This window comes from Lontra canadensis, unplaced genomic scaffold (assembly GCF_010015895.1).
Source record: "Lontra canadensis isolate GAN:19392208 unplaced genomic scaffold, GSC_riverotter_1.0 scaffold136, whole genome shotgun sequence".
Classification (NCBI taxonomy): domain Eukaryota; kingdom Metazoa; phylum Chordata; class Mammalia; order Carnivora; family Mustelidae; genus Lontra; species Lontra canadensis.
Window position 1 is genome coordinate 313,805 of NW_022631130.1, and position 16,241 is coordinate 330,045.

The window sequence follows — 16,241 nt, forward strand, 5'->3', positions numbered from 1 at the left end:
CAGGAATCATTGTAAAGGATGCAAATCTGGCCAGGTCACTCCCCTTCTCAGAGCAAGTCACAGGCCCCCATTGCCTATAGGATGAAGTTTAAACTCCATGGGATGGCAGGCAAAGAAGCCCTCCACCATGGAGCCTCTGTGTCTCCAACCCCTTCTTGTCCTTCCCATCACTTCACTCTCAGGGCCCCAAATCCTCAGTCTGCCCCACTCCTACCCTGTACATCTCTTACCGAAAGGTCCTCTCTGGGGGCTTGTCTGTGGGCTTCCCAAGGACACTGAGAGCACCCTGAGGACAAGACACACTTTCATCCTACCGGCCTGCCTCTGCGTAGTACTTTCTCAGAGCTTTTGCTGAGTAAGTCGTGAAGGGACAGATGAATGACAAAACATTTACTTTATTTCAAAGAGCCTATGGCCTCCAACGTGAGGCATTTGGGCTTATTGAATAAGGCCAGAAAGTCCTGGTTCAAGACCCTTAGCCCAATTTCATCTGACTCTTCACACTTTCAAAACATCTACTCTCATTATCCAGACCTATTTCCCCCCCGCAGTAGCTATACAAATGTAGCATTGTTTGAAAGGTCATAAGTAAAAAGGTCCTCTTGAAAAGCCATAGCACAGCATTTAGGGCACTCAGTTCCCTTCTTAGGACCTCAGTTACCCTGTTTGCACAATAAGAGGTTGGCCTGGAGGGGTGTTTTTCAAACCGCAGGTTTGGATCCATTCATTAGTATGTTGTGGAATCAAACTAGCTGAAAATAACCTGCCTGGAATAGAAAACAGCTTGTGGATATCGATTTAAGTTGAATTTATGTGTCTATATGTTAGAACATGTTATAAGATGTACTTCTTGTGGTGGGTGACAAGCAGCAGAGTTTGAAAGCCGCACTCCCTCTCAGCCCCAAGGATTTCAGCATTTGAAACTACAAAGTGGCTGGCCCCCCATGCAAAGACCCGTCTGTGTTGGGTGAACCCCACTACACTGGTCCATCAGCGCCCCTTTCGTTGTTCTTCGGTTTCAGAAAAGGAAACAATGAACACAGACACTGTTAAAGACAAAAATGAAAAGTGATCCTCCCCCTCCCAACTCCAGGTGCTGGGTGCATACCCCAGGTGCATATCCCTGCGGACGCCCTAGTGCTCCTTGATTTTTTTTTTGTTTTTTAATTTTTTCAAGATGTATTTATTTATTTTATTATTTTTATAAAGATTTTATTTATTTATTTGACACAGAGAGAGAGATCACAAGTAGGCAGAGAGAGAGGGAGAAGCAGGCTCCCCGCTGAGCAGAGAGCCCGATAGGGGGCTCGATCCCCTGAGATCATGATCTGAGCTGAAGGCAGAAGCTTAACCCACTGAACCACTCAGGCACCCCTAAGATGTATTTATTTATTTTAGAGAGGGGAGAGGGTCAGATGGAGAGGGAAAGACTCTCCAGCAGACTCCCTGGTGAGTATAGAGCCCGACACGGGGTTTGGTCACAGGACACTGAGATCATGACCGGAGCCAAAATCAAGAGTTGGATGTTCAACCAAATTAGTCACCCAGGCACCTCTCCTTGTTTTTTTAAATTGAAGTACAGTTCATACATAATGGGACTTTAGTTTCAGAGGTACAGAATAGTGATTCTGTAAGTCTGTATATGCTCACAAGCATAGCTCCCATCTGTCACCATACAATGCGTGACAGTGCCATTGGTGATATGCACTATGCTGTACCTTTTATTCCCATGACCTACTCATTCCATAACTGGAAATCTGTATCTCCCACCCCCTTCACCCATTTTGCCCTCCCCACCCCACAACAACCATCAGTTTGTTTCCTGTATTTATGGGTCTATTTCTGCTTTTTGTTTGTTTGTTTATTCCACACATAAGTAAAATCATATGGTATTTCTTTCTCTAACGTACTTCACTTAGCATAATACCCTCTAGATCCATCCACGTTGTCACCAATGGCAAGATTTCATTCTTTTTATGGCTGACTAATATTCCATTGTATATATGTAATATATCTTCTTTATCCATTCATCTATCAACAGGCAGTTTGGTTGCTTCTGTATCTTGTCCATTGTCAATAGTGCTAAAATAAAGATAGGGATGCATATATCTTTTCTAATTAGTGTTTTTGTTTCTTTGGGTAAATATCCAGTAGGCTATTTGGATCATATGGTACTGGGTCTTATGGTAATCCTGTTTTTAATTGTTTTAGGAAAATCCATTCTGTTTTCTACAATGACTACACCAGTTTACATTCCTACCACCACCAGGGTCCCCTTTCTTCTACATCCTCACCAACATTTGTTATTTCTCGTGTTTTTGAGTCTTGTGTTTTGAGTTTTTGAGCCATTCTGGTATGAGGTGATAGCTTATTGTGGTTTTGATTTGCATTTCCCTAATGATCAGTGATTTGGAGCACCGTTTCATGTGTCTGTTGATCACCTGTATTTTTGTTTGGAGAAATGTCTGTTCAAGTCCTCTGTACATTTTTAAATCAGATTATTTGGGTTTTTATGTTTTTTTTGTTTTTTTTTTCCTTCCGGTGTTGAGTTCTGTAAGTTCTTCATATACTTTGAATATTAATCCTTTATTGGATAGATCATTTGCAGTATCTTCTCCCATTCAGTAGGCTGCCTTTTCTTGTTTTATTGATGGTTTCTTTCTGAATCCTTCCTTTTATTTTCATGGAGGCCATGCTTCCCACAGGTACTCCCAGCCAAGGACTGAACAGTCACACTGCCCTCCCTGCCTTGGCTCACTCTGCTCTGCCCACTCTCTCTCCACTGTTTGTGTTCCCACCTCTCACCACCTCCCTCAGCCCTGCACAGCTTGCCCTTTTCCTTCCCAAGCTGTTCCGAAGGCCAATCCAGTTTTGCATTTTCATTTAACCAAATTAAATCTGATTTGTGCCTAGATCCTAATTCCTAAATACCATTCTCCAATAAAACAAGCCAGGGCTCCTAGAGAAATGACTGATTCCAGGGCTAGGGCAGGGAAAATACCAGAGAAGCCTGGGTCATCTTGTGCCACACACTAAGGAAGTGCTCCAGGAATGATGGAGGCATGTCAAGGAGCACAGAAGCCAATTTAGGGGCGCTCCCAACTGCCAAATCTGTTACAATTTGAGCAAAAAAAGAAGAGTAATGGATTAGAACCCACAGAATGAAATATCTAAGAGACCATCCATAAAGATGTAAAAACAATGGACTAAGTAAATAAATGGGGGAAAGAGTTCCTTTTTACAGTAGATTTCCCATTAATGTAGAAAGAATAGTGGAAATAGAAAAATCACTATTTGGTAAAAACCACAGCAATAACTGTTGCAAATAAGGATCATCAAGGGATTCTACAATTAGTGGGAAAAAGTATGAGAGAACAGGATATTTATATAGTCCTAAAGCATCTCCCCACAGAATGTTTATTAATGACAAAGGAAAACAGATGGCTTTACAGTGGAGAAACCTCTGAGAGACCACTTTTACCAGGTGATCAAAATTACTATGAGCAGTTTAGACACATCAGCACCACCTGATAGGGCATCCGGAGAAGGGCACATCACTTCTGTGGTATTCTTTCCAAAAATGCATAACTTCAATAGAGGAAGGAGAAAACAGGGAGCTCTATTCCTACAGTATAACTGGCCCAAGTGTTGCAGTGGCACAGAGAGACTGAGGAACTATCCCAGGTGGGAGCTAAAGGGGACAGGACAACTAAACGCCATGTGGGATTCCGAATGGGATCCTGGACCAGAAACAGGATGCTGGTGGGACGTTTGGCAAAATCCAAATAAGGCTAGTAGATGAGTGAACAGTGTTATATCATTGTTAATCCCCTGGCTTTGGTCCTTCTGTGGCAAACATTAGGGGAAATCTGAGCAGAGGGTGCTATACTGGAAACTTTTTTGTAAGTCTAAAAAGACTGCATGTTGGTAGACAGTCTACAGGATGGCAACTAACTTCCTTTTAAAAAAAATATTTGACAGAGAGAGCAAGCAGAAGCAGGGGGACTGGCAGACAGAGAGAGAAGAAGGATCCTTGCTGAGCAGAGAGCCCTGGGGGGTTGGGGGGCTTGATCCCAAGACCCCGCCGAGAGACTGACCTGAGTGGAAAGCAGACACTTAACCAACTGAGCCACCCAGGCACCTCTGAAGTGGCAACTAACTTCCAAAAGGAATTCTGACTTATCAGTTGTTAGCACCGCCCACCTTGGGGAATGTTAAGCATTCTAAAGCTTCATTCGCTCCCAAGAAGAAATGCTGGGGTGGAGGAGGGGTGGGGGTGGGTTGAAGAGGTCTGTGGGGAGGGAGCAGGGAAAAAGGAGTGGGAGGGAGGTAGAATGCATGAACTTACTGCAGGCGCAGGATGGTTACTTGTGTTCCAGATATCTTTCTATAGGCTCAAAATGTTTTTAAATAAAAAATATGAAGTAATATGTATGTGACAGAATTCACAGAATTCAAACAGCATTTAAGTAGAGTGAAGAGTAAATCCTCTTCCTATCCCCAATCCCTCCTGTCCTCCCCACCCTAGGGGAGTGGTTACCAAGATTCAATGCATCCGCAGGGTAGAAACAAACAGGTATGCAGATTTATTGCTCTTGCAGGTTGAGGGCTTCATCTCAGGTCAAGGGTAAAAGGGAGAGTCATGAAGACTGAGAGGCAGGAAGCCTCTGCCAACAGGTGAAGCAGGCCCTTTTCTGCTGTTGTGCTTTGTACTGAAAAAGAGAAAAGACAGATATGTCTGGATACCATCAAACATGTTTTTCATATTGCTGGTTGCAACCCATTAGCAGTTCATACAATTAATTTCATGTTTCATGATCATCATTTCCAAAAAACAGAAAAGGAATAGATACTGGCAAGAGGGCATCACATGTAATAGGGGTAAATAGTTTTGTGAAACTTAGCTGCAATGTAAAATGTATTTCTTACTGGGGGTTGAGGTTTAAAAAAAAACAACAACAAAGTTTCAAAAACACTGCCTTAAGCAACAACTGGAATCAGGCCAGAACCTGGATCACCAGGATGGTTTGTCTTGGGGTGCAGGTGATGGGACTTGTCACGTTCCCGGGAGCAACAAGGCAATAAATGTGCAGGCCTGACTTCCTTGAAACCATGTGGAAGGACTAGATGGTTAATGGGTAACCAGGAGCAACAACCACTTAGCTGGGAGTGAGTATTTGGTCCCATGGGCCCCCAGCACACCACACGGAGGTGGGGGGGGGGCTCCCAAAGATGGTGTGGGACAAACCTGGGTCCCCAGGCTGCAGTGAGTAGCTCCCTGCCCCAGAGTGGAGGAAGTTCAGCCACGAGAGAGGGTGGCCTGGAGTGCAAGTAAGGAGGGCTCTACTGCCTGATGACAAAACCTTGGGTAAGGGTTAGCAGAGTTGGAATGGCTCCCCAGGGTGGGAACCCCCCCCCCCCCCAATCAGGCCTGAGGCCCGGCATCCCCTCCCCCTCCACAGGCCGTGCTCTCCAAAAAAGAATTGCCTCCTTAACAGCCAGGGACTTGAGCACCCCCTGGAATGTGGGCAGCAAACCTGGAAAGGTACAAGTAGTAAACACTTTAGGCTTTGGGGGCCATACAGTCTCGCATAATTGCTCAACTCTGCTGTTCTGCAAAGCAGTAATGGACAGAAATTACAAATGAGCATTAGTGTTCCAAAAAAACTCCTCCTGGACGCTGAAATTTGAATTGTAAATAATTTTCATTTGTTACAAAATGTTCGTCTCTTTGTATTTTCTAAGTTACAAAATTTGAAAGCTATTCTCAGCTCCTCAGCTGAACAAAAACAGAAGACAAGCCAAATTTGCCCTGCAGGCTAAAGGTTTGGAACCCTACTTTGGACCTTGCCCTTCCTCCCCACTCCTCCCCATCTCCCTCCCTCCTGCCTCCCCCGCCTCTTCCTCCGCCTGTCCTTTACTCCTTCTTCCCTCCTTCCTTTTCCCCTCCCTTTTCTCTTCCCCTATTTTCTCCACTCTTTCTTCCAGGGCCCATTCTCCCCTCCCTCCCTCCCTCCCTCCACCCCTCCACCCCCGTCTCTCCTAGCTCACCCCTCCTCCTCCTCCTCCTCCTCCTCCCCCCCTCCCTCTCAGCCCCCGCCCCCGCCCCCGCCCCGCGTCCCGGCGGCTGTCCCAGACGCGGCGGGCCGGCGCAGTCAGGGGGCGCTGACTCACAGGCTGACTCAGCGGGAGGCGAGCTGCCAGCAGACGCCCGCGGGGGGCGGCGGGGCTCCCGGAGTGCTGGCGACGGTGTCCGAGGCCCTGCTCGGGACGGGAGCGCACGCCCAGCCACAGGAGCTGCCCTTCCGGCTTCCGACCTCCGCGGAGCGGGACAGAGGACCGCCTGGAGGACGCGGGGCACTCACGGGCGCGAGGGGCGGCCAGAGGGAGACCCAGCTCTGCAGGTCCGTTTGGGCCGCTCACCTGCCGGAGAGGCCCCAGTGCCGCGCTCCGCCTTGCTCTTCGCACGCCCTCTCTCTGAACTCCAAGCACCACCACCGCCACCCCCGGCCCCGTCCTCCTTCGCCTCCACGCGCCAGCCGAGGCCCACCTTCTCCAGGAAGCCTTCTCAGAAGACCTCCTCCGGGCTGGGTTACCTGGGGGAGGCTACGTGCTGGCACCTTCGGTATTGCTCTCCGCCGGCCTGTTTTGGGTCTGGCTTCATCACCAGACTGTGGGCCCCTTGACAACAGCGGCCAGGTCTTCGTGGGCTGTGCATCCCTTGGCTTAAACAGAGCGCAGGCAGAGGAGGAGGAGGTGGGACAAATATTCGCGTGACCAATTTTAGAGATCCAGCCTGGGACACAGCCATGCCAGACTCCCAAAACCCATAATAATATGTTAAAAATTACACACATACATGTGTATATGTTGCTTTAACCTAGAAATATGAAAAGGTTTATTTGAAATCATATATGTCAGAATTATATCATTAAATATGAAAAATAGGTGTTTATTGTAAATTCTATATTCTGTATTATTTACTTTTGTGTTACATAAATGCTATTATTGAAACAGAACACTAAGATTAGTAATGAACATGACAAATAATTAGTAGGACTACTTTGTGAGAAAGAAATATAAAAATAGGTAATGTTTCTGTTCTCTGGTACTGCAATTTATTTTAACTCATTGGATACTTAAAATTTGTATTAAGATACATACATGTAAAAGGCTACATATGGTATGATTCCATGACATTCTTATATGACATTCAGCAAAAAGAAGTATGGAGACAGTAAAAAAAAAATATATATATATATATATATATATTTTTTTTTTTTTTAGTAGTTGCTAGGGTTGTTGGGGCAGGGATGGGAGGCAGGAATAAATGAAGCACAGATGAATTTAGGGCAGTGGAAATCCTCTGTATGACACGGTAAAGATGGATGGTGTCCATCCATGTGTCCATACCCATAGAATGTACCACATTAGGGGCAAACCCAAATGTAAACTATGGGCTTTGGCTAATTATGATGTGTTAATGTAGGTTCATCAGTTTTAACAAATGTACACTCTGTTGGGGATGATGATGGGGAGTCTATACGTGTGGGGGTACAGTGTTGGGGGTATATGGGAAATCTCTGTACACTCCCCTCAATTTTTTGTGACCTAAAACTGCTCTACAAAAATAAAGTCTTTAAAAAATAAGGTACATACATGTAAGACTTTCTAAGAGAATGTAAATACAATAGGACTAATTAAACATAGTACCAATATTTAATAAAAAAAAATAACAATGACATTTCTGTCATTGATGCAGAGGAGATTTTTACCTCTCTGTTTCCTTGCCTGTAGCCTTTAGGAAACCTTCTTTGATGTAGTGAAGAAACTGAATATGGCCAAACATAAAATTCTTTGACTTGCGTCCTGCTCTTATTAAGTCCGCATTACACTAATTCCTGCTGTCAGTCCAATGCAATGGCATCAAGCTAATGATTCAACAAAATTATTTGAGCATGGAATACTTAGGATCTTACTAACAACAGCAGGTTTTTAGACTTGTAGGGATTAGCTTCCCGCTCTCCAAAAAGGCCCATCCTCTTTGTAGCTATAGGCTGGTTTTGGTAGAACAGCTTTTTGTTAGCTCCTTTCCATCAGTAAATTCAACATCTAAACTTTCATCCTTTGTAAACATTTTGAAGCACACTGGGTGTCATAAAGCGCTCTCTCTATCGTATTTATGTGTATCTCAGAGAAAATGGCTTTAAAGCACAGAGGTATTTGAACTCGTGATATCAAATTTGAATCACAGATAAGTTCCAGTCTTAGTAAAGAAGTGAAGTAAAGAAGTAAAGTGTTTAAATCAGTTGTCCCTATTCTGGTGACATTTTGTTTTATGTCACCAGTCAATTTTTATTACATGGGTTTTTGTTATTTCCTACACAGAACAATGAACAACTCAGGTGCCATCAGATCGTCCTTTTTCAGGATCCTTCTGGTCTCTTCAAAGATCATCAGTTTTGGAAGAACCATTCGTAGATGTCCATTAGAATGTGATTCTTGTCTCCCTTCTCATTCTCAATATTATTTTCAAATTATCCTACACTTTGTAAATATGATTTGATGATAGCTTAACTTTTTACCATCTCTTCTACAGCTGGCAAGGACGACAGCCTCTTGGAGGCACATGTCTAAAGGAGACTGTCTCCTTCTATTTCTAGAACATCAAATAGCTCATTGGGGTCTCTTGCACATTTTGAGGAAACTGAGAAATGACCAAACCTGTCATTGGGAAGGCCTCAGTGTCACAGGAAGCAAACCAAACCCCTTGGGCCATGGGTATACAAGGTGTGCAGGACACTTAGCAGGTAAGATCTTTTCGTTTTCTTTGATAAGCGTTCATAGACTGATAAGAATTTGCAAAAATTTACACTTGCACTTTCAAGTGCAAGTGCAGATGGGTGAGCAAAGGCTCCTTTGTATTTGTATATCATCGATACTTTAGAAATTTTTTCTGAAGTTTCATTAAAATCCTCACAGAGGGACACCTGGGTGGCTCAGTGTGTTAAGCCTCTGCCTTCGGCTCAGGTCATGATCTTAGGGTCCTGGAATCGAGCAATGCATTGGGATCTCTGCTCATCGGGGAACCTGCTTCCCCTCTCTCTCTGCCTCCCTCTCTGCCTAGTTGTGATCTCTGTCTGTCAAATGAATAAATAAAATCTAAAAATAAATAAATAAAATCCTCACAGAAATCAAAAAGACCATTTGGAGCTCCATTTTTCAAATCAAAGTGCTTGAGAGGCGGGAGAACATTTCTTTATTGCCATGATTGGACTCAGCCCTTGGCAACCTGTAGAAAGCGTGATTGTTGGTAGGATCTGACAGAAACAGCTCTACACACTATAAAGGGCCAACACATCTGTTATCAAAATTTCACCTTCAGTCCACCTACAAGATATTTCAGGTACAGCGTATGATTGAGGACATGTAACTTCCTCAGTGTTAGAGCAATCAAAGGAGCAATACATTTACCCATCCGGTAGGCCCACGCTAATTCAGCGGCCACTATCTTCAACTGAGAACTGGTGTCAAAAAAAAACAAAAAAACAAAAAACATTTTGATTAAGTTAGAAGTACTGGCCTGTTTCCTTGGGTACCTGTGGGAATCAGTTTCTTCATGTGCTTTTACATTTCTTTGCCCCCCTCCCCCCAGCATCCCCCACTCCATGCCAAATCCCCAATTCTTCTCTGCATATGGTCCAGGATCCCCTTTTTGACGATTTATCGCCCTAACACCGTTGTACGTGTTATCTAGCTGCCACCGAAATAACACAGTCATTTAGCTTTCTAAATGATCATAGCGTCTGGTGCATGCTGGCATTGGTATTATAATCATGCTCGCGTTCATCATCTGAACTTTTAAAAAAACATGGTCGCAATATTTATCATGTTAAAAATTAAACTAGTACTGTCTAGATACAAAGCACAATGGTGAATCCACAGGCAAAATGGATGTTCCGTCCTCCAGACAACAGCACACTTAAGTCATCAGGTGGTATAATAACGGATGATGAGTGATCACAAACTGCCCATCACGGCTGTCATCATCAGCAACAGGGACTAGGGAGAGTCCTGGGTCCATTTGGTACTAAAACCAGTGTTGCTTTCAGCCCCTCTTTTGGGGCTCACCTTTGTGTTTTGTACCTTTCCCCTAAAAACTGGGAGTTTTCTCATCCCAGGGTAGAGTTTACCAGACATGCTTTAAGGGCTAAAATCAGAATAGTCCCAGACAAACTTGGAGAGTCAGTTACCCCAGCACATGCTTGTGGAATCAAGAAATAAGTTGAAGATAAATACTGTATGATCTCACTTACATGTAGAACCAAAAAATCTATGAGTTCTTCATAGATTCAAAAACAGATTAGTAGGGACGCCTGGGTCATCTGCCTTCTGCTCAGGTCATGATCCCAGGGGGATCGAGTCGTGCATCAGGCTCCTTGCTCAGTGTGCAGCCTGGTTCTCCCTCTACCTGTTCCCCTTGCTTGTACTCGCTCTCTCTCTGTCCCTCTATCTCTGACAAATAAATAGATAAAATCTTTAAAAAACAGACAAAAAAATCAGTGGTTACCAGAGGTGGGGGGCGTGAGGGAAGGAGGTCAAAGGGTACAAGCTTCCTGTTAGAGATAAGTTCTGGGGATGTAAGGTGCAGATAACTATATAACTATAGCTAATCATTCTGTATTGTATTTATGAAAGTCATGCAGACAGTATATTGAAAAAATTCTCATCTCAAGAAAAAAAATGTAACTATGTGAGGTGATGGATACCAACTATACTTTTTGTGGTAATCATTTTGCAATATATACATATATTAAAGCATATTGTATGCCTTTATCTAATATAATGTTATATGTTAGTTTTATCTCAATAAAACTGAAAAAGTAAGTCTCAGTATAAAACTATCAGTTGTATTTCTATATACTAGCAACACATAATTGTAATTAAAATATGTAAAATGCCAGGACGCCTGGGTGGCTCAGTTGGTTGGACGACTGCCTTCGGCTCAGGTCATGATCCCGGAGTCCCGGAATCGAGTCCCGCATCGGGCTCCCAGCTCCATGGGGAGTCTGCTTCTCCCTCTGACCTTCTTGCTCATGCTCTCTCTCACTGTCTCTCTCTCAAATAAATAAATAAAATCTTTTAAAAAAATATGTAAAATGCCATTTACAATAGCATTTTTAAAAAACATAAAGTAAGTAGGGATAAATTTAACAAAATATGTTCAAGATCTATATACTAAGAACTACCAAACATTGGGGAGACAAGTTAACAAAGACTAAATGGGAATTCCAGGCTAACAGATCAGAAGACCAACCAGCAAGATGTCTCTTCTCTACAGATTGTTCCATAGAATCGACTCAGTCCCATTCAAAATCCCAGCAAGATTTTTTTGTTTTGTTTTAAAGAAATTGACAAGCTGAATCTAAAATGTGTGTAAAAATGCTAAGGATCTGGGCACCTGGGTGGCTCAGTCATTAAGCATCTGCCTTCAGCTCAGGTCATGATCCCGGAGTCCTTGGGATCCAGACAGTATGGGGTTCCCTGCTCACTGGGGAATCTGATTCTCTCTTTCCCTATGCCCTACACTCCACTCTTATGCTCTCTCTCTCCCAAATAAATAAAATCTTTTTTAAAAAAACCCTCAATTTTAGGGGCGCCTGGGTAGCTCAGTTGGTTAAGTGTCTGCCTTCAGGTTGAGTCGTGGTCTCGGGGTCATGGGTTTGGGTCCCACATTGGGGTCCCTTCAGGGAGCCTGCTTCTCCGTCTGCTGCTCCCCCTGCTTGTGCGCGCGCGTGCTCTCTCTCTCAAATAAGTAAATAAAATAAAATCTTTTTTAAAAAAACCCTCAATTTAAAAAAATAGACCAAATATTGAAACAGACACATCACCAAAGAGGGTATATGAATGGCAAATAAGCACATGAAAAGATGTCTAACATCGTTAGTGATTGGGGAAATGAAATGAGATCCTACCACGCACCTATTAAGATAGCCCAAAATAACAAAATGAAACAAAAAAACTAACCACGCAAGTGCTGGTGCGAAGGAAGAATGACTGGACCACTCATATTTTGCTTGTGGGAATGCAAAATGGTACAGCCACTTTACATAACAGTTTGTTTTTGTTTTCTAATAAAAGTAAATGTACTGGCTACATGACTCAGCAGTCCCATTCCTGGAGACTTGCCCAAGAGAAATGAAAACATATCCACACAAAGACCTGTACATTAATGTTCCAGAAGCTTTATTTAATAATAGCCAAGAAGTGGTGAATGGGTAACCAATTGTGGTACATCCATATAATGGAAACTACTCAGCTATAGAAACTACTGATATGTACATCCACATGAAGGAATCTCAGAAACTCTGGTGAGTGATAGAAGCCAATCCTAAAAGGCTCCATGCTGTAGGATTCCATTTATATGCCATTCTAGAAGAAGCAACAGAAACCACATCAGTGGTTGCCAGGGTGGCGGTGGGGCACCGGGGAACTTTTGAGGGTGACAGAAATGTCCCATAGTCATAATCGTGGTGGTAGTTACACTACTACATACATTTGTCAAAACAAACAGAACTGAACATTTAAAAAGCCAATTTTATTGTATGCACATTATTCCTCAAACCTGGTTTGAGGAAAAAAAAAGTCAATGTGTCATTGTGCTGTTGACCTTGGCTGCATGCACCCACCTGTACTTCTTAACAGGTATGGTATGGTATGGTGGGCGGCTCCCCAGGGCCTCTGGTTTCTCTCTTCCCTGGCCTCCAGGGAAGCAGCTCCAGGCCTTCACCAGCAGAGAGAATGGACAAGACCCTGGGGAGCAGGCCTGGGGTAAGCACCAGCCACATTCCTATGAGCCCTCCATCCCACTGCTCTGATAAGGAGAGGTAGCCCAGGATCTATGAGATTCTATTTGGGATTCGAGAGTGGGGGCCAGTGCTGGGTAAAAGCACACGCCAGCCCTGGGGAGTGCAGGAGCCTTGGACACGGAGTCTGAGCCTGTAGCTGTACAGACAGCAGCTGGCCCCTCTCCCCCTCCTGGTCCACCTCTCCCAGGCCCTCACAGGCATTCACAAAGGGGGAGGGGTACCCATACTCCGCCCCCCCACCCCGGGGGCCTCTGATCAAAACAAAGCTTCAGGTGGCACCTCGCTTCCTCTCTAGGATACTTGGGAAGCCGAGAGAGGACATTGCCACTGGTTGATTACCTAAGCCTCTGTTCACCTTATAGAAAATATTTAATTGAATCCTCGTAACATCAGCCTGGAGTGCATACAGTTATTGGTCTCATTTTACAGGTGTGGAAAATTGAGGCTGAGGGAAGGAAAGAAGTTGAAGTTTAAACCCATGTGAGGGGCCACGTGGGTGGCTCAGTCACTTGAGCGGCTGCCTTCGGCTCAGGTCATGATCTCAGGGTCCTGGGATCGAGCCCCTTATTGAGCTCTGCATTGGGCTCCCTGCTCAGTGGGGAGTCTGCTTCTCTCTCTGCCCCTCACTCTGCTGGGTCTCTCTCTCTCTCAAATAAATAAATAAATAAAATCTTAAAAATAAATAAATAAATAAAAGTTTAAAAACAATAAACTTGTGTGAGCCTGACAACAAAAGTGAGGTTTCTGAATCCCCCACTGCTTGATGACATCTCCTGGTTTTGGCTTTCTTTCTGTAGCCCCCCCAAACTCCTCTTCCTCCCACCTCACCTCCAACCCCACCCCTTTGCTTCTTATTCCTCTGCCCATGTTCTCACAAATGCAGTCAGTTCCCTGCGCACGGATGGCCTTCCTTTCTCTGAATCATGGCTGGCTGTGATGCCAAAGTCCTGCTCTGGCATCGGGAGAAAGTCAGGCCCAACAGGGTGACTCACAACTGGGAAGGAACACCCCTACATCAGACAAGGCAAACCAGCAGCGGCCACCAAGCCAGGCAAGGCCATCTCTTGGAACAGCAGCCCAGACCGAACTGGGAGGACCAGGGCAGTGGCCCCTGCTAGAAACCTGTTGCCAGTGAGCCCAGACACCTGGATTTCCGGCAGCACTCTCCCGGGGATGGCAACTGTTCAGCCAGCGCAAACTTGGGGAACATCTGGAGGGGGCCCTCCCTCCTTCAGAGAGATGACTCTGGTTCTCTGAGCTGCCAGCCAACAAGGAGGCCTGAAGCAGGCACCCCTACTGCAGTGCCCAGCTGGCCAACAAGCATGAATCGTTCAGCAAGAGGAACCATCCTGCGCCGCTCTGGGCAGCCTTCAAGGCATGAGCCCACCCCTGGCACTGGTCACTTCTCCCACTGCAGCTGCCCTGGCTTTTCAGGGGGCCAGGTTTTGGGCGTCAGGGCTGGTTTGGATGTGGGTGCCTCAGGCAGAGTCTCTCATCCACATTCAGGACCAGCGTGTGAACCCTATGTAGACATCACATGGAACTGACCACCAGTGCCAGCTGGGGAGCAGGTGGTGGGTGAGGAGCTTGGTGGGGAAGGCAAGGAGGACGGAGTCCCAGTGAACAGTCACGATACCTTGCACTCGGTAGGCACAGAGGAGAAGGGGGTATCAGGAAGAGAAGTGGAAGTGAGGAGAGCCCAGACCACTAGCTGCTTCGGACTTGGACTTACTGGGAGGTCACCTAGCACAAGAATATGGGTGCTGGAGGTATTTGACAAGGTCCTCGGCTGCTGAGCTGCCCCTCTTGTGTGGTCATGCCCATGGTCTCTGGGCTTCCTGCCTGAGTTCTGAGGAACACATGTCCCCTTCTAGAGGCAGCTGCCACAGACCCTCCAAAAACAGCTACTGGCTCCTCACTTGCTGGAGGCTCCACTCCACAGGCCAAACTCCATTATTTCCTTCTCCCTCTCTTCTACCCCTCCCTGCTGCAATGCTTCCTCCACTGTTTGTCTCCTGTGCCTCCACTCCCTCCCCTCCTGAGGGGCCTTCCTCTGTTCCCAGGGTCCTTCCTGCTCTCTGACCTCTAGGTGTAGCTCCACCTCCTCCAGGCAGCCTTCCTGGGCCACCCCAGCTCGTGCTGATGTCTCCCCAATCCTCTTGCCTTCTCCGGCGGCTGTGGGCCTGTAGCCCCACAGCCCAGGGAAGGTGCTGTGCCTCTGGAGGAGATATCCTGTCCTAAGAAATGCAAGCTGCCCCAGTCAGTTTAAGGAACTTAAGGAAAGAGGGGGTTTCTAGGAGGACAGGGGACCCTTATAGCCTAAAGCCAGGATGTGCTCACTCTGGACGGTAGGGGCCTGCCCCTGCCGCTCCCTCTCTCTCCTGAGTGTCCAAGGTCTCCTCTCTCAGCCTCTCTCCTGAGTTTGTATCTTCCTCTTCATCAGCTTCCTCTGCTTTAGGCCCAAACATGGATGCCCAGGCCCTGGCTTCAAAATCTTCCCAGTCCAGTGCTCACTGTGGAATGAGGGCACCCAGACCCTACTACTAGGGCTGGGGTAGAGAACTGGGTTGACCCCTGGGTCAGGTGACTTTCCTGGACAGTCCTGGAGGCCAGCAGGACAGGGTCACATGACCCCTGCAGGCGGTCCGGCTTTGAAGGGTGTGGTCAAGCCCGGGGGTGGGGGGGGTGGTGGTGGTGGTGAGGGTAGGCGGAAGAGCAGGTACAATAGGGAGGAAATAGGTGTGGATCCTACACAGTGGGTCCAGGGAAGCAAGATGCCTCATAAGTGTCGACAGACTCAAGAGCTGGCGCCAAGGCTTCAGGCTGGACCTTGTACTTCTGCCCTTTTCATTCCCAGCAGCCTTTCCAGCACCCGGTTTGTTTTTCTCACTTGTTTACAAAGGTGGCCAAGAGGTGCCAGGAAGACCTGAGTCTATGCCAGGCCTGCCACTCAGCAGCTTGGTGAATCTGAGTGACTAACAAGAGATTTCTGAGTGTTCTTATCTACAAATTAGAGATTCCAGGAGCAGCCACACGCCGCTGTGCAGGGCAGCTACAGGAGCTACTGGAGCCCAGGGTGGAGCTCAGTGGCCAGCGCTCACATGGGAGGGACCCAGAGCGGGGTGTCTTTTCATAGTGAAAATTGGAAATCAGGATACTGTGTCCCTGTGTAACTGACAGTGTTTCTGCCACATAAAATAGGTGCATCTTATAATTAACGGCGTCCTAGATTTGGTGAAATACAGAATCATCGCCAGTAGTGCTAATCTGGGAAAAACTAGTATCTCTGGGTAAAAATGTCCCCATCTGCAACACAGCCACGATGTCCCTCCTACAGCCAGCCACCTTTGAGGCCAAAATGAGACCACATCG